This window comes from Stomoxys calcitrans, chromosome 3 (genome assembly GCF_963082655.1).
Source record: "Stomoxys calcitrans chromosome 3, idStoCalc2.1, whole genome shotgun sequence".
Lineage (NCBI taxonomy): Eukaryota > Metazoa > Arthropoda > Insecta > Diptera > Muscidae > Stomoxys > Stomoxys calcitrans.
In genome coordinates this window covers 62372776-62393314 of record NC_081554.1, presented here as the reverse complement: position 1 = coordinate 62393314, position 20539 = coordinate 62372776, and the positions used below count along the sequence as shown (strand labels likewise).

Sequence of the window (20539 nt, the reverse complement as noted above, 5' to 3'; positions counted from 1 at the left end):
CATTATATATAGCTGCCATATAAACCGATCTTGGGTCTTGACTTCTTGAGCCTCTAGTGGGCGCAATTCTCGTCCGATCGGTTTATAATCTGGCATAGCTGTCATATAACCCGATCTTGGATCTTGACTTCTTGAGCCAATAGAGCGCGCAATTTTCATCCGATTTGGCTGAAATTTTGTACAAGGGCTTCTCTCATGACCTTCAATATACGTGTTTAATATGGTCTGAATCGATCATTATCTTAATACAGCTCCCATATAAACCTATCTCCCGATTTTGCTTCTTGAGCCCCGACAAGGCGCAATTCTTATCCGAATGAACTGAATTATTGCACAATGAATTCTACAATGTTCAGCATTCATTTATGGTCCGAATCGGACTATAACTTGTTTCTGTTTGTGTTGGTTATCTACATTCAAAATCATATTTCAAAGCTACGTAGGTCCTTTTGTTTCTATCCCAAATTGAGGATTGAAAGTGTACTCTACTACCATAGACCTTTTATTGCTGTCCTATTCTATCCTGATCGGCCTTCATATATAATTTTAAATTAATTTTTTTTGGTAGGATAGGGGGAGGTGGATTGCGCTCTGACACATCCTTTCATTTGAGTACAATACATTATCTGTAGTTCTGCATGACAGTTTTGTATTGTTTTTATTGGGTCGCTCAACTAAGACCCAAAAGACAATTTATTTCAGTTCTTTGTTGTCCTGCTAAACGGCAGGACGGCTGGACGTGACCCAGATTCTGGAATCCTTATATCAACATTAGATACGAACTCTACTACAGCTCTACATAGACCTTTCTTTTAATTCCCATTTTATCCAGTTCGAACTACACGTCATATTGAAGGGTATTTAGTGGATGGACGTGTCCCAGACTCTATCCCAAATATGTATACCAGATTCATAGTCAACTCCCAAAGACCTTTCATTTAATACCCCTTTCATTTGATAACCATATTATCCCAATTGGTAAATAAGCCGTGCGGGGGGTTTTGGGTGGTTGAAGGAGCATCAGATAAAAAGGAATTAATTTTTATATCAGATTCTTACTCCACTTTTAAATACCTTTCTTTTGATATCCATATTATCCCAATTGGTAAATATGCTCTGCGGTGGGTTCTGTGGGGTGGGAGGGCCCTCAGACACCAAAGGATAAATTTGTATGCTAGATTTGTGTTCTACTTTTAAATACCTTTCGTTTGATACCCATATTGCCCAAAGCGGTGAAAGAGTTCTGTTGGGGTATTTTTTTGGGTGGGGGTCCCCTCGAACACTTTGGGCAGAAATTTGTATACCAAGTTCGTACTCTACTCTTAAATACCTTTCGTATTTATTGATATGGGTATCAAATATTGTCCCAATCGGCAAAAATGTCTTTGCTGGGGGGTTTTGGGGGGTGGGCAGACCCCTCAGACATCAAGGAATAAATTTGTATGCCAGATTTGTACTTTTAAATATCTTTCATTCGGTATCCATATTGCCCAAAGAGGTAAAAGTGTCCTGTTAAGTGGTGTTTTTTGTGGTTGGGGGACACCCCTGACACTTAGGGTGAAATTTTTTGCCAAGTTCATACATTACTTTTTAATACCTTTTTGATACCCATATTGTCCCAATCGGTAAACAAGTCCGTTCAGGTGGGTTTTGGGATCGGGCGTCCCCCTAGGTTATTTTACTCTAAAATTTGAAACCAATTTCGTGTTTTTGTGGTACCATAAGGTGGCATACAAATTTTCGCACCGATTACGTACATCTGTGAAATCGTTTTCGAAAATAGGAGTAAGGGGAGGTTCAAATGGACAATATTTCGATAAAGCTTTCCACTGGGCAGTCTTATTGAAATCGTCTACATCTGTAACCAAAATTTGACTCATATTTGGAAAAAGATTTGAAATGAACTGATTCTTAGATGGTAAAAGTACATTTGGTAGTGGATAACCAAAATGCGCCTCAGTCGAACTTTTTTTTAATACCTACCCAGTAGGATTGGAGTTACTAAACAACTTATTCCGTTTGTAACACCTTTGGGGATTGCCGTGACATTGTAAGCGGATCTAGCCATGTCCGTCCGTCCGTCTGCGGACATCACGATAGCGGTTGAATGAGAAACTGTGCTGTCTCTCAATGAGTGCTGTCCGATTCAATTTTAAGCTAAATGATAACGGACCTCCTTTTTATAGCCGAGACCGAACGGCATGCCGCAGAGCGACACCTCTTTGGGGAGAATTTTTACAAACAAAAGTATCTAACAAATGTCGCCAACATTAGGAGGAAATAACCACCGCTGAAATTTTTTTCTGATGTTCCTGCCAGATGGCCTCCAATAAAGCTCCCATATATATCGATCTTCCAGGAAGCTTACATGCTGATTTGGCAAAAATTTTGTTGCAGGAGCACACATATTTTTTAGCCAAACTTTGCACCTTATCACTTTTTTTTACTAGTTTTCTACTTGTTTAAAGCTCCCTCCATCCCAATGTATTTTTCATATATAAATCCAACAAAAGCACGTATGTTTATCCTAGAACTGCTGTAAGTAAACATATTAACAAATTGCTGCAAAGATTGCACGAATTCGAAAAAGGATCTACTATGCATGCATAGCACACTTATACGCATCAATGCACACACATACACACACACAGCAACACTAACTTTTGCACACGTGTGTATTTATATTCTGTTTTAGCTTAAAAGGATATACAATATATGTATGTGTGTTTGTGTGTGTGTGTATAAGGCACATCTAAATGCAGCTGGTAATTTTCAAAAAGGATATTGAAAGTTTTTCAATTGGAAAATATACATTGAAGATTATTCAAGATGTTTCTCCATTCACTTTAATTTAATAACAGATTACTTCATCTATTAATTTGATGTTTATCGGCCTAAGATGGATTTTTCAATTGGATTTTACAACTAAATTAAAAACGTATTCATCGAAGTCTTAAAAGCTGAAAACGATTTTCAATATTGGTAGCAATTTAAACTAGAGTGTGTTGAACAAAACAAAATTAATTGCAATAAAATGAAGGAGCAACTAGTAGTTGTTGTGTTTGCAAAAATGCTATTGAAGTATGTGACGAATAAAACTTTTTAAGAATCCATAACGAGAAAAAAACGAATTAAGTTTGGCCGTGCCGAACTTTGGATGCCCACCAAAGGCCTGCCCAAGGTACCATTCATTTGTGCTTTCAAGACATACTTACATACTTACTGAACTCTGTTCCAAAATACAACATTGTATGAGACAATTGAGAACTGAGTAAAAACATGTATAAAGTCGTTAAGTTCAGCCGGGCCAAACTTTGAATACCCACCACCTCGTGTATATATGTAGACCACCTTTCGTCAGAATCCGGTGAAAAATTTATAACTAATGTCCTATAGCAGCTATATCGAAATATGGTCCGATAGACCATGGACCAAATTCGGCACGTACATTGATAAGTCAAATGCGAATTTTGCCCATGAACAGTTATTGGGAGTCATAACAGAACACCATGTACAAAATTTCAGCCAAACCGGATAAAAATTGAGGCTTCAATGGGCTCAAGAAATCAAATCGGGAAATCGGTTTATATGGGAGCTACATCCAAATCTGAACCAATATGGCCCATTTGCCTTCCCCAACGACCTACATCAATATAAAGTATCTGTGCAAAATTTCAAGCGGTTAGCTCTACGCGTTCGACCGCTATCGTGATTTCGACAGACGGTCGGACGGATGGACATGGCTAGTTTGAATCAGAATTTTGAGACGATCAAGAATATATATACTTTATAGGGTCCTAGATCAATATTTCGAGGTGTTGCAAACGGAATGATAACATTGGTATACTCCCATTTTGGGTGGGTATAAAAATATTTCAAAAAGTCAATAAAACAAGTAAAAAGGCTTTAAGTTCGGCCGGGCCGAACTTTGGTTACCCACCACCTCGGGTATATATGTAAACCACCTTTCGTCAAAATCCGGTGAAAATTGAAATTGTCCCTGGGAGTTATATCGAAATATGTTCCGATTTGCACCAAATACTAATAAGTACGAGTCATTGTTCAATTGTGTATAACAAAATGTTTGTCTTTTTAGTAGCTATATCTAAAAATAAACCGATCTGAACCATATACGACTCAGACGTTGAAAGGCCTAAGATAAGTCACTGTGTCAAATTCCAGTGAAATCGGATTATGGGGCCAAGACTTTAAATCGAGAGATCGGTCTACATAGCAGCTATATCCAAATCTGCACCGATTTGGGTCAAGTTGCAGAAAAATGTCGAAGAGTCTAACACAACGCACAGTCCCTAATTTCAGCGAAATCGGACAAAAAAATGCGCCTTTTATGGCCCCAAAACCTAAAACCGAGAGATCGGTCTATATGGCAGCTATATCCAAATCTGGACCGAACTGTACCATATTGCAGAAGTCTGTCAAGGGGCATAATTTAACTCACTGTCCCAAATTTCAGCAAAATCGGATAATAAATGTGGCTTTTATGGGCCTATGACCCTAAATCGAAGGATCGGTCTATATGGCAGCTAAATCCAAATGTGGACCGATCAAGGCCAAATTGACGAAGGATGTCGAAGGACCTAACACAACTCACTGTCCCTGTGCCATATAGGCAGCTATATCCAAATATGGACCGACCTGTGCCATATTGCAAAAGTATGTCAAGTGGCTTAACTTAAGTCACTGCGCCAAAATTTCGGCGACATCGGACAGTAAATGCGCCTTTTATGGGCCCACAACCTTAAATCGAGGGATCGGTCTATATGGCAGCTATATCCAAATCTGATCCAATCTGTGCCAAATTTAAGAAAGATTTTGAAGGGCCTAACACAACTCACTTTCCCAAATTTCATCAAAATCGGATAATAAATGTGGTTTTAATGGGTCTAAGACCCTAAATCGGCGGATCAGTCTATATGGGGGCTATATCAAGATAAAGTCCGATATAGCCCATCTTCGAACTTAATCTGCTGGCCAAAAAAATAATGTGTGCAAAGTTTCAGCTCCATATCTCTATTTTTATACCCTCCACCAAAGGATGGGGGGTATAAAAATTTCGTCATTCTGTTCGTAACTACTCGAAATATTCGTCTAGGACCCCATAAAGTATATATATTCTTGATCGTCGCGATATTTTATGTCAATCTAGCCATGTCCGTCCGTCCCTCCGTCTGTCTGTCGAAAGCACGCTAACTTCCGAAGGAGTAAAGCTAGCCGCTTGAAATTTTGCGCAAATACTTTTTATTAGTGTAGGTCGGTTGGTATTGTAAATGGGTCATATCGGTCCATGTTTTGATATAGCTGCCATATAAACCGATCTTGGGTCTTGACTTCTTGAGCCTCTAGAGTGCGCAAGTTTTATCTGATTGGAATGAAATTTTGCACGACGTGTTTTGTTATGATATCCAACAACTGTGCCGAGTATGGGTCATGTCGGTCCATGTTTTGATATAGCTGCCATATAAACCGATCTTGGGTCTTGACTTCTTGAGCCTCTAGAGTGCGCAATTTTTATCCGATTGGAATGAAATTTTGCACGACGTGTTTTGTTATGATATCCAACAACTGTGCCGAGTATGGGTCAAATCGGTCCATAACCTGATATAGCTGCCATATAAACCGATCTTGGGTCTTGATTTTTTGAGCCTCTAGAGTGCGCAATTCTTAACCGATTGGAATGAAATTTTGCACTACGTGTTTTGTTATGATATCCAACAACTGTGTCAAGTATAATTTAAATCGGTTAATAACCTGATATAGCTGTCATATAAGCCGATCTTGGGTCTTGACTTCTTGAGCCTTTAGAGGGCGCAATTCTTATCCGATTTGAATGAATTTTTGCACGACGTGTTCATTTATGATATCCAACCACTGTGCCCAGTATGGTTCAAATCGGTTCATAACCTGATATAGCTGCCATATAAACCGATCTAGGATCTTGACTTCTTGAGCCTGTAGGGGTCGCAATTATTATCCGATTTGCCTTAAATTTTGTACGACGGATCCTTTCATGACCATCAACATACGTGTTGTTATGGTCTAAATCGGTCTATATCCCGATACAGCTCCCATATAAATCGATCTCTCTATTTTTTTCTTCTTGAGCCAACAAAGAGCGCAATTCTTATTCGAATTGGCTGACATTTTACACAGGTCTCCAACATATAATTTAATTGTGGTCCAAACCGGACCATATCTTGATATCGCTCTAATAGCAGAGCAATTTTTTTCTTTTATCTTTTTTTGCCTAAGAAGAGATGCCGGGAAAAGAATGCGATCCATGGTGGAGGGTATATATGATACGGCCCGGCCGAACTTAGCACGCTTTTACTTGTTAAAGACTGTAACGTGATTTCAACAGACAGACGGACATGTCTAGATCGTCTTAGATTTTTACACTGATCATATGATATTTCGATGTGTTGCAAGAGGAATGACAAAATGAATATACCCCCATCCTTCGGTGTTGAGTATAAAAACTTATACATGCTAGAGGGAATATAAGATTCGGCCCGTGCGAACATAACGCGTGCCACCACGACGCCCAAAATTGAATGTTTTAGTCTCTGAACGAGTAAATACTTGCTCAACTGCTAATGTAATGATAAAATATGGCAATGGATTCAGAATCACTTCCAAATGGCCATAGTCGCGTTTCGTTGTTCCTTTTGGTGCGTCTATCTACTTTCATGTATTCAAGGTACAGGTCGTATTTGTTCTCCAATCGTCGCGAATTCCCCGTATTCCTCTTTGGGCACAGGTACGAACATTACACATTACGATTAAAATCAGTATCATGCGATTTCATTCCCAATAGTTCCTCTCTCACCATCCTTAACTATCATACCCTTTCATCCATATACCATTTTTAACACCACAATGAACCACATCTAATACGTATGCGAAACTTTTCACATTTCAACTATACCATGCAACCAAAAATATAAACAATTATGACCTTTTAAGCATGTCGTTCTACGTTATGCTGCTGCTGATGGCAAAGTTAACAATGCTAAAAAGCAATAGTAGCAACATTTTTATTGTTGCTACTTTGCCACTCACTATATTGCTGGTAAAGTTATACACCAACATTAAGTGGCAAATTGAGCAGCGCAACATCAACGCAACAGACATATACAACACTGAACTCAATAGTATGAAAATAAAAGGAACCTCAACAACAACAATCCATTGGATGTTAAAGCAACACCAACGACACTTTAACAAATTATTGTTGTTAATAAAATGTTGCAAGTTTTTAGAGGATACTTTGCTGCTATAGACATTGAAATGTTGTTGGTGCAACAAACCAACTCTCCCAGTGCGTTTTATTGTGTGGCGGTTGGGCTTAGCATTTAAATAACAAGGCAACAATGCGTTGCAAACTTGCCCCTTCGAGGTAGTTGGTTAAACAGGTATTTAAACGCGGTGGTGTTATGAGTACAACTTGCAGCCATGGTACAAGGGGTGCGGTAGTGATGTTACTGATTTTATTTGTGCAACTATATTATTGTTATTGTTGTTGTTAAACAAACTTTTTAATGCCACTTTTGTAACGCTTATTTCACTGCAACATTTTCAGTCGTTACAACCTTTGAACCTTTCTGTAGCATTGTAAAGGGTGATTTTTTTGAGGTTAGGCTTTTCATGCATTAGTATTTGACAGATCACGTGGGATTTCAGACATGGTGTCAAAGAGAAAGATGCTCAGTATGCTTTGACATTTCATCATGAATAGACTTACTAACGAGCAACGCTTGCAAATCATTGAATTTTATTACCAAAATCAGTGTTCGGTTCGAAATGTGTTCATTCACCGTTCAGCGATGAGGCTCATGTCTGGTTGAATGGCTACGTAAATAAGCAAAATTCCCGCATTTGGAGTGAAGAGCAACCAGAAGCCGTTCAAGAACTGCCCATGCATTCCGAAAAATGCACTGTTTGGTGTGGTTTGTACGCTGGTGGAATCATTGGACCGTATTTTTTCAAAGATGCTGTTGGACGCAACGTTACGGTGAATGAACACATTTCGAACCGAACACTGATTTTGGTAATAAAATTCAATGATTTGCAAGCGTTGCTCGTTAGTAAGTCTATTCATGATGAAATGTCAAAGCATACTGAGCATCTTTCTCTTTGACACCATGTCTGAAATCCCACGTGATCTGTCAAATACTAATGCATGAAAATCCTAACCTCAAAAAAATCACCCTTTAATAAAAGAGAGATTTTCTGGGATTCCGGTTTTGAGAACCGCTTTTAATTAGCGCTCAACATTATTCGTATAAGAAATTATCATTACTATGGGACTATATTCGATTGTGTCAATTGAGTCAATTTCTGAAAGTCACAACTGAACTCGACTTGGTTCCAGGCGTTCGCATACTTTATTTGCCAGCAGGAGAGTGTGTGGGAGCGAGCAAAATTTTGAAAGTTTCGTAGTTGAGAACTTGCAAATTTCTACTGGAGGGTTTTGTTCCCAGCAGAAATTTGCAGAATTTATGAAATTTTTATGAAGACCAGCTGTTTAATTCAAATGAATTGCAAAAGAGAGTAAAGGCTGTTCTTATTATCCTGCGAATTTTTACTGGCAAATTTTTTTTGGAAATTTAGTCGGATGGTCTCGGTAGGTTTCAAACCCAGGTGATCAGCGCCATAGGACTCCTGCGATAGGTGTCCCCAATTTGTGTTTGAATTACTGTCGTTAAATATGTTCACACTCGACGTCCTCGCGTTAGCACCACACCACTTCAGGCGTTCCGTGATCGCCCGGATCTCCGCCTGCAGGACCGTATTATGGTCAGGCAGTCTAAAACCGATCTCAGTCCCTGGGTTCTCAATGTAAACCCCCAGGCCTACCTTGTCCTTTAGCTTTGATCCATCCGTGTAACATGATCTTCCAGATGGCAATTTAGCGTTCCCCCAATCCAAAACTGTGCCGATGGCAACAGTGCCTCGCACTCGACTTCAAGGTTCATCTCAGGTATCCGATCGGAAATATCTTCCCTTCCTTCCAGATTTCCTATCGTCGCCTCGATTATACCGCGATGATATGAGCTTCTCCCATTCTCAATCCGTTCTCCCATCGCCTTAAGTCTCATAGCCGCAGCGGCTGCCTCACACTTAATCCGTATGTCAATGGGTCGGATATCTAGAATAGTCTCCAGTGGTCGCCATCGCTCCGCCTATGCCAAGACAACGTGTTCTCTGAACCTGTTGTATGGTCCTTATGTTGCACTTTTTCTCCATAGCAGTCCCCCAAACTACTGAGGCGTAAGTAAGTATTGGTCTAATCACGCTCCTGTAGAGCCAGTGGACTATCCTAGGATTCAAGACCCCTTTCGAGCCTACGGCCCGTCTACATAATGCCCAACATCTGTGAGCCTTCTCAGTACGTGACACAAATGTGACACTTCCAATTCAGTTTCCTGTCCAAGATCACACCTAAGCATTTGACCTTGTCAGATATCGAAATCGTCTTATTGAGGAAACGTGGTGCGTAAAATTGGCCCACCTTCGTCTTCCTCGTGAACAGGCATATTTCAGTCTTCTCTGGGTTAACATTGAGACCTCTGGGTCTAGCCCAGTTAAATGCCACATGCAAGACCCTAACGGCCCTTCTGCATAGCTCGTTTGGATGCTAACCCCTTAGAAGTATTATAACATCGTTTGCGTAGCAGACGGGTTCAAATCCCTTCTCAGTCAGCATCCGTAATAGGTCATTTATGGTGGTCACCCATAGGAGTGGCGATAAAATGTCCCCCTGTATCGTGCCCTATGCCTTTTTCTCCCTTATATTTATGCCATGAGATACACAATTTATCCACCTGTTCCTTAGCATATGGTTTATCCAGTCTCTAAGGACCGGGTCCACCATGTACTGGTCTAAGGATTGGATCAGAGTGTCGGTCCGCAGATTGTTAAAAACCCCCTCCATGTCAATGCATACCGCCAGTGTGTACTTTTTGGCATCGGAGGATTCTTCTATTTTATGCACAACCTCGTGCAGGGCAGCCTCCACTGAACTTCCCTTGACATAAGCATGCTGTTTGTATTTAAGCAGTTCGCTGGATGTCCTACTCTTTATTATGGTGTCCACAATACGTTCCATGGTTTTGAGTAGAAAGGGCGTAAGGTTTATGGGTCTATAGGCCTTTGGTGTCGCATTACTTGCCTAGCCAGGCTTGGGTATAAACACCACCCTTGTCTCCTGCCAGTCTTTCGGAGTATATGCAAGTCCTAGGCACGTTATTAAAATGTTCGTCAGACGAGACGCCAGATAGTCTGCCTCTTTCTGTAGTAACGCCGGAAATATTCCATCAGGTCGGGGTGACTTAAATGGTTTGAAGCTCCTCAAGGATTCCTTCACCATAAATTCCGTAATTATTAACCTTCGATCAACGTCATTAATCCAAGATTCCGGTATCTCCGTGAGTCCCTTCGTGTCCTATGGAAAATGGGTTTTCATCAAAAGCCTCAACATGTCCTCCCTTGTCTCTGCTCCCACTCCCATGTCGTCTACTAAAGTTTCAGTTTGGACATGGGTTTTTGAGAGAAACTTTTTCATCTTGGCGGCATCATTAACGCTATCGACCTGTTCGCAGAAATGCTTCCAGGAGGCACGTTTTGACGCTTTGGAAATCGTATTGTAGTCCTTGAGCGGTGTATAATACACATCCCAATAAACTTTCGCTTTTTTACGATGTGCTCTGTTAAAAAGTCTGCGAACTTCTTTGTCGACATTGCGAATCTCCCCGGTCATCCAGGGTTTTTCTTGGGCTGATTTCCTTTCCCGAAGAGGACAACTATCTTCGAAGAAAGGTTTGTATTACACTCAAGAAAATTTGTTAGTAAAATAGCTTAAATGTTTGCTGTAACAGCAAAAAATCTGCTGAAGATGGGACAGCAGAAATTTTTGCTAAAACAGCAAACATTTTGCGTTGTTTTCAAATGGTAAAAAGTAAAAAAAAACTGAAAAATGTCACTAACATTTCAAAATCCTTTATATATATATACATTTATTGACCCATCTAGATATCATTAAGGGTGACCAGTTTGTATTGGTCCTATCTATTCATAGGCCTATCTAGATGGCAATTGGTTTGTGTATTTGAGGGCATAGGTGTACTATACCTCAATTCCTCAAATTTTACTCAAATTTTAGGAATTGAGGCTCAAGTGGTCAAATCGAGGCATGCATTTTTATGGGAGCTACATATACTTCATTATTGACCTTTACCGACGATATTTATTGTGGGTGTTGAAGAGCATAAACCTGCTTTGCAATCAAAATTAAAACCAAATCGGATAAAAGTTTAATATTATTATAGCTATAGAATATAAACCAAAGGACCCTATTTAATGCATAAGAAGTTACTTGGACCGCTATCATGATTTCCACAGACGGGAAGACAGATGGACGGACGGTACTAGATCGACTTGATATGCCAAGACAATCAAGAACTTTTACCGAGAGAGCGTCTCGCTGCCATTTTTATACCCACCACCGAAGGATGGGGGTATATTCATTTTGTCATTCCGTTTGCAACACATCGAAATATCCATTTCCGACCCTATAAAATATATATATTCTTGATCAGCGTAAAAATCTAAGACGATCTGGCCACGTCCGTCCGTCTGTCTGTTGAAATCACGCTACAGTCTTCCAAAATAGAGATATTGAGCTGAAACTTTGCATAGATTATTTTTTTGTTCATAAGCAGGTTAAGTTCGAAGATGGGCTACATCGGACTATATCTTGATATAGCCCCCATATAGACCGATCCACCGATTTAGGGTCATGGGCCCATAAAAGCCATATTTACTACCCGATTTTGCTGAAATTTGGGACAGTGAGTTGTGTTAGGCCCTTCGACATACTTTTGCAATTTGGCCCAGATCGGTCTAGATTTGCATATAGCTGTCATATAAACCGATCTCTAGATTTAAGGTCTTGCGCCCATAAAAGGCGCATTTATTGTCCGATTTTGCCGAAATTTGGGACAGTAAGTTGTGTTGGGCTCTTCGACATCCTTCTTCAATTTGGCCCAGATCGGTTGAGATTGGGATATAGCTGCCATATAGACCGATCTCTCGATTTAAGGTTTTGGGGCCATAAAAGGCGCATTTATTGTCCGATGTCGTCGAAATTTTAGACAGTGAGTTAAGTTAAGCCTCTCAAAATACTTTTGCAATTTGGCCCAGATCGGTCTAGATTTGCATATAGCTGTCATATAAACCGATCTCTAGATTTAAGGTCTTGCGCCCATAAAAGGCGCATTTATTGTCCGATGTCGGCGAAATTTTAGACAGTGAGTTAAGTTAAGCCTCTCGACATCCTTCTGCAATTTGGCCCAGATCGGTCTGGATTTGCATATAGCTGTCATATAAACCGATCTCTCGATTTAAGGTATTGGGGCCATAAAAGTCGCATTTATTTTCCGATTTCGCCGAAATTTGGGACAGTGAGTTGTGTTAGGCTCTTCGATATTTTTCTGCAACTTGGCCCAAATCGGCCTGGATTTGGATATAGCTGCCATATAGACCTATATCTCGATTTAAGGTTTTGGGGCCATAAAAGGCGCATTTATTTTTCGATTTCGCCGAAATTGTGGACAGTGAGTTGTGTTAGGCTCTTCGATATTTTTCTGCAAATTGGCCCAAACCATGGCCATATAGACCGATATCTCGATTTGAAGTCTTGACCACTTAAAGAAGTCTTGACCCCTTAAAATCCGATTTCACTGAAATTTGGGACAGTGACTTATGTTAGACTTTTCGACATCCGTGTCGTATATGGTTCACATCGGTTTATATTTAGATATACCCTCTTGAAAGACCAGTATTTTGTTACACACAATTGAACAATGACTTGTTGTATTTGTTCCAAATCGGAACATATTTCGATATAGCTGCTATGGGGCATAAGGTATGCATTTTTCACCGGATTTTGACGAACGATGGTTTTCCATATATACTCGAGGTGTGTGTGTTTAGCCATGGTTTTGCCAAATTAACCACGTTGCCTTCGTACGAATTTCGTACTACGAATGCAGATGACAATAAAAGTAATACTCTATCTGTAGCAAAATGTACCCGAATAGATGCATTTTACACCATGCACTCACTGAAATCCGAATCAATCTTTCTTTTTGCTGAAGGTCTCATTTCATGCATTCACTCATCTCGTTACTTGGTGTATTTTTTATCTTTTTGACTCAATTCTTAATTGCCTCATGCAATGATGTATTTTTAAACGAAGAGTTCAGTTCATGAAATACTCTATGATTGTCAGTGGGTCTTAAAAGCAGAAATGAATGGACTTGCGCAGGCCTGTTTATATAGGAGCTATAAATGGTCATGAGCCGATTCGGACTCTTCGTGATATAGACGTTAAAGTTTATAGAAAAACTCAATTGACATGAGTACAACAATAATATTGATAGCGAACTCGGATTACCATTGCAGGGGTTATGGGTTCTATTCATATAAAATGAATCCTATAAAATCACGATGTACTTCAATACAAGGAAGAATACACATTGTGGTCCAAATGTGGGCCAACGGTTTCAACATCTCTAGTCCCACCCACACACCCATGCACTTTTGTATGCATCAACAACAATATCAACGACATTGAAGGTATCCATATCAGCCAACAGTACGTATCATTGATAGTTGCCTTAAAAGGGAAACCCACTGTGCCAGCAACGGTTGCAATAGCTGGGGAGAGGGGTCCCCATTACGCAATCACTACTTTTCCATACTATTACAATTGCTTACTTATTTGCTTACTGTTCACTGAGCGGAAGATGATGGGCAAATAAGATGATGCTACAACAACAACAGCAACAAAAGTGAGCACCATTCGTGCGCTTGGCAAACAGTCAGCCGATCGGCATACATAAGCGCGAAATAACACAAAGTGCAGAGCAAACACAGAATAGAGGCATGCCCAGCCAGCATGCAGAGGAGGAAACGGAAGGAATAAAGGCTCTGTTGCAAATTGTAGTGGCAGTATATGGTAATCCGTCAGTCATTCAAAACTATAGCAAACAAAAATAAAACGCACACACGAACACACAAAGGAACTTGGAATGGACTATGTGCATTGAGGTGGGAAGGAGGAAAATTTGTTTGAAAAGAGGTCCAGTTGAGGTTCATTGTTATTCTCATATTCCAGAGAGTAACTCTTCTTAGGCCGGGGAAAATTGGACAATGATTTTACATGTGGACTAGGTTAGGTAATGTTGGACCTTTAGTGGGTATGAACACCTAAAACCCCCTAAGCAGGGTTTCTCCTTTGATCTTAGACAGGCCAAATGCCGAAAACCCCCTAAGCAGGGTTTCTCCTTTGATCTTAGACTGGCCAGATGTCGGCTCATCGGCTCCTGCTGCCTTATCAATCTTCAGCCATATTATGGCTTCTTAGGCCTGGTAATATTGGGCAATAATTTTATATGGCGGGTAGGTTAGGTAATGTTCAGCCTTTAATGGTCGAAGAAAATATTATTAAACCCCCCTTAGCAGGCTTTCTCCTTTGATCTTAGACAGGCCACCTGCCGGATCATCGGCTCCTGCTGCATTATTAATATTCAGCCATGTATGGTTTCTTAGGCCGTGGAATATTGAGCAATCATTTTATATGACGGGCAGGTTAGTCAATGTTCAGCCTTTAATGGTCGAAGAAAATATTATTCAATCCCCCTTAGACAGGCCAGCTGCCGGATCATCGGCTCCTGCTGCCTTATTAATATTCAGCCATGTTATGGCTTCTTAGGCCGTGGAACATTGGGCAATCATTTTATATGAAGGGCAGGTTAGTCAATGTTCAGCCTTTGGTGGTCGAAGAAAATATTGGGTTGCCCAAAAAGTAATTGCGGATTTTTCATATAGTCGGCGTTGACAAATTTTTTCACAGCTTGTGACTCTGTAATTGCATTCTTTCTTCTGTCAGTTATCAGCTGTTACTTTTAGCTTGCTTTAGAAAAAAATGTAAAAAAAGTATATTTGATTAAAGTTCATTCTAAGTTTTATTAAAAATGCATTTACTTCCTTTTAAAAAATCCGCAATTACTTTTTGGGCAACCCAATATTATTAAACCCCCCTTAGCAGGGTTTCTCCTTTGATCTTAGGCAGGCCAGCTGCCGGCCCATCGGCTCCTGCTGCCTTATCAATCTTCAGCCATATTATGGCATTTTCAAACTCATTCTGGATTTTTGATATTCACAGTGGGCCAAAATGCAAAAAGTCCACCACTTACAAACTACTGAGGTGTACACTAAAAAATCTGGATTCTGTGACTAGAACATCCTCTGGCAGTACTCACATTACCAGCTTCAATGAAATAATGAAAATTCAGAGCTACCACCAACATGCATATGCAAACGCTTCAACGTTTGCTACCACTTTCGTTTGCTAACGCATACAAGCAGCAGCTATCCTTTTCAGCAAACAGAGAAGAAGCATACATAAATTGTTTGCTCGCCATTTCGAAAACGCTATTCCCATAATACGGCAAAATATTGACTGCTGCTGGCTGGCTGGCTGTTTATGCAATAACTCTTTATGTGCTGCAAACTTTGTGTTGCAGCACTTTTCAAAAGAAACTTTAATGCTGATGATGATACCAATACAGGTTAAGGGGAGTAGCGTGGAAATGCAACCTGCCCCACAAGGATACACGACATCGTTAATGTAAATGAATAAGCAAATGCTTGAATGGCATTAATCCATTAACAGCGAATGGGTAGAAAAATACCCAAGAACAGAGCTGTCTTAGAAAAATTTTAGCTCGGGTTAGGAAAGAGGTATGCTAATGAAATTTGGATTGGCGTAAAGTGGACGAATGAGACTAGTAAAGTCATAGTCCGATTCGGACCATTAATGGATTGAGTGCTGAACATTGTAGAAGTCATTGTGTAATATTTCAGTTCATTGGGATAAGAATTGCGCCTCGTAGGGACTCAAGAAGAAGAAAATCGGCAGATCGGTTTATATGGGAGCTGTATAAAGCTATAGATCGATTCAAATCATATTGGACCTGTATGTTGAAGGTCATGAGAGAAGCCGTTGTACTAAATTTCTGCCAAATCGGATAAGAATTGTGCCGTCTAGGGGCTCAAGGAGACAAGATCCCAGATCGGTTTATATGGCAGCTATATCAGGTTATGAACCGATTTTTACCATACTTATTGGAAGTCATAAAAAACAACTCATGCAAAATTTCAGCCAAATCGGATGAGAATTGCGACCTCCAGTGGCTCAAGAAGTCAAGATCCATGATCGGTTTATATGGCAGCTATACCAGATTATAAACCGATTTGAATCATACTAAGCACAGTTGTTGTAAGTAATACCAAAACACCACGTGCAAAATTACTGCCAAATCAAATAAGAATTGTGCTCCCTAAAAGCTGAAAAAGTCAAGACCCCAGATCAGTCTATTTGGCAGCTATATCAGGTTATAAACCGATTTAGACCATACTTAGCACAGTTGTTGGAAGTGATACCAAAACACCACGTGCAACATTTCAGTTAAATCAGGTGAGAATTGCGCCCTCTAGAGGCTCAAGAAGTCAAGAGCCAAATCGGATAAATATTGCGGATTCTAGAGCCCGAGAAGTCAAATCGGGAGATCGGTTTATATGGGAGCTATATCATGTTCTTGACCGATTTAAGTCATAACAGAGCACCATGTGCAAAATTTCAGCAAAATCGGACAAAAATTGCGGCTTCCAGGGGCTCAAGAATTCAAATCGAGAGATCGGTTTATATGGAGCTATATCCAAATCTGTACCGATATGACCCATTTGCAATCCCCAACGACCTACACCAATATTAAGTATCTATGCAAAATTTCAAGCTACTAGCTTTACTTGTTCGACCACTATCGTGATTTCGACAGACGGACGGACATGGCCAGTTCAACTCAGAATGTCGAGACGATCAAAAATATATATACTTTATTGGGTCTTAGATCAATATTTCGAGGTTTACAAACGGAATGACTAGATTGGTATACCCCCATCCCATGGTGGAGGGGACCGAATCTTATATACCCTCTACCATGGATCGCATTTGTCGAGTTCTTTGCGCGGTATCTCTCTTTAGGCAAACAAAGATTAATGTATAAGAATTGTTATGCTATTGGAGTTATATAAAGACCGCGTGTCATGTAATGGGTATATAATGCAGTTGTCAGACCTACAATGCTATATGGTGTTGTGGTGTGATGGACGACGCTTCAAAAGTCCACCTACTGCTCAATACTTAACCGAATCCAAACGATGGCTTGTTTGTGCATCGCAGCCGCACTGAGGACGACACCATCTGATGCACTGAATTTAATGCTACATCTTATGCCTCTGGACATTGTGGCTACCCAAATTGCAGCGATCACTGCCGTGAGGTTAAGGGAGCTTTCTCATTGGTCATGTGGCGGCTACGGTCACTGTGTTATCCTTGATACAATATCCGATGTTCCAGCCAGTGTGGATTACACCCTACCAGAGCCGTTTTTTGATAAAAATTACTGTACCATTATTCCTGATAGAGCCGATTGGAACTACGATATCACTGGTAACAGAAGTTTCATAGACTTCTTTTGGGATGGTTCCAAACTAAACGACCAGATGGCCTTTGGGGTGTATTCTAAAGATCTAGAACTGGCCATATCGAAAGGTTACCCGACCACTGCAGTGTGTATCAAGCAGAGATACTTGCAATTAAGGAAGTGGTGGAATGGCTAAGATATAATGTCATAACGGCGATTGGCATAAATATCTTCTCAGACAGCCAGGCAGCCATTAAATCCCTGGAAAACGTATTTCTGAACACAAAAACCGCCTTCGACTGTCGCAGATCTCTCAACGAGGTGGCTGAACAGTTCAAAATTCACCTGTTCTGGGTGCCGGGCCACAGAGATATCGCAGGGAATTGTAAAGCGGATGAGCTTGTGAGACTAGGAACTACCTTGCACACTCCAGAGACACTGGAATCTGTGGGTATGCCTCTAGCGACATGTAAGCTAGGTTTTCAGGACCAGGCCCGAAGAACAACGAATGATAGATGATCACAAAGAGGGGACTGTGAGCATTTCAAAACTATGTGGCCTAATCTAGACTTGAAGAGGTCTGCTGCTTTGCTGTCATTGGCTAGAACAGGCGTCTCAGTCATTGTGTCCGTCATAACAGGTCACTGTCTAATCGGAAAACATGCTGGCAGACTGAAGGTTGCTAGCAACGACTTTTACAGAAGCTGCGAGGACTATAGAACACCTTCTGTGTGTGTGTCCCGCACTAGCAGTTAGAAAGAGTTCTACTTTAGGTTCTCATTTCTTTCAGGACCTGTCTGATTTAGTGGATGTGAACATTCCCAAGTTATTGGGCTTTTTAAAGCGATCTGGATGGTTCAACGGTAGGAACTAGAAGGCATCTTCCTTCTTCTGCTCCTGTGGTATCACAATGGATGAAAACGTCTAAGTGAGTCTGATAGCATTCAAAATTTCAGACAAATCGGATAAGAATAGCGCCCTCTAGTGGCTCACGAAGTCAAGAGGCAAGAACGGTTTATATGGGAGCTATATCAGGTTATAAACCGATTCAAACCAAACTTAGCAAAGTTGTTGGAAGTCATAACATACCACCTCATGCAAATTTTCAGCCAAATCGAATGAGAACTGCGCCCTCTAGTGGCTCAAGAAGTCAAGATCCAAGATCGGTTTATATGACAGCTATATCAGGTTAAAACCCTATTTGAACAGTACTTAGCACAGCTGTTGAAAGTCATAACATAACACTTCATGCAAAATTTAAGTCAAATCGGATAAGAAATGCGCCCTCTATTGGCTTAAAAGTCAAAATACCAGATCGGTTTATATGGCAGCTATATCAGGTAATAGACCGATTGGAACCATACTTAGAACAGTTGTTGTAAGTCGTAACAAAACACCTCATGCTAACTTTCAGTCAAATCGGAAGAGAACTGCGCCCTCTATTGACTTAAAAGTCAAAATACCAGATCGGTTTATATGGCAGCTATATCAGGTTGTGGGCCGATTCCAACCATATTGAACACAGTTGTTGTAAGTCATAACAAAAAACTTCATGCTAAATTTCAGTCAAATCGGAAGAGAACTGCGCCCTCTATTGACTTAAAAGTCAAAATACCAGATCGGTTTATATGGCAGCTATATCAGGTTGTGGGCCGATTCCAACCATATTGAACACAGTTGTTGTAAGTCATAACAAAAAACTTCATGCTAAATTTCAGTCAAATCGGAAGAGAACTGCGCCCTCTATTGACTTAAAAGTCAAAATACCAGATCGGTTTATATGGCAGCTATATCAGGTTGTGGGCCGATTCCAACCATATTGAACACAGTTGTTGTAAGTCATAACAAAAAACTTCATGCTAAATTTCAGACAAAACGGATGAGAATTGCGCCACCTAGTGGCTCAAAAAGTCAAGATCCCATTTCGCCTATTATGGCAGCTATATCATATTATAGACCTTTTTGAACCATACAATGCACAGTTATTGGAAGTCGTAACAAAGAACTTCGTGCTTTTTAGTCAAATCGGATGAGAACTGCGCCCTCTATTGGCTCAAGAAGTAAAGATACAAAATCGGATATGACACCTTATGTCAAATTTCAACCAAATCAATTAAAAAATAACGCCCTCTAGTGGCTGAAGAAGTCAAGATCCAAGATTGGTTTATATGGCAGCTATATCAGGTTAAAAACCTATTTGAACAGTACTTAACACAGTTGTTGAAAGTTATAACAACACACTTTAAGCAAAATTTCAGTCAAATCAGATGAGAACTGCGCCCTCTGGCGGCTCAAGAAGTCAGTATCCTAGATCGGTTTATATGGCAGCTATGTCAGGTTATGAACCGATTTCAACCATACTTAACACAGTTGTTGAAAATCATAGCAAAACACTTCACGCGAAACTCCAGCAAAATCGGATTAGAATTGCGCCCTCTATCGGCTCAAGAAATCAATATCCTAGATCGGTTTATATGGCAGATATATCAGGTTATGAGCTGATTGCAACCATACTTAGCACATTTGTTGGAAATCGTAACAGAACACTTCATGCAAAATTTTAGCCAAATCGAATGACAACTGCGCCCTCTAGTGGCTCAAGAATCAAGATCCAAGATCGGGTTATATGGCAGCTACATCATGTAAAGACCTATTTGAACCATACATAGCATAGTTGTTAAAAAGGCATAACACAACACCTCAAGCAAAAGTTTAGCAATATCGGATAAGAATTGCGCCCTCTAGAGGCTTAAGAAATCAAGATCCCAGATCGGTTTATATGGCACCTATATCTGGTTATAGACCCATTTGAACCATACTTACCACAGTTTTTGTAAGACGTAACAAAACACTTCATGAAAAATTTCAGCCAAATCGAATGAGAACTGCGCCCTCTAGTGACTCAAGCTGTCAAGATCCAAGATCGGTTTATATGGCAGCTATATTAGATTATGAACCGAGTTGAA

General features: G+C 40.3%; 1 protein-coding gene across 10 annotated transcripts in view; it reads left to right on the top strand.

Annotated features, from left to right (window-relative positions):
* The window catches only part of LOC106088092 (CUGBP Elav-like family member 2), a 596808-nt gene that overhangs the window by 491453 nt on the left and 84816 nt on the right, over window positions 1-20539 (top strand). The gene's annotated exons all lie outside the window — the stretch shown is intronic.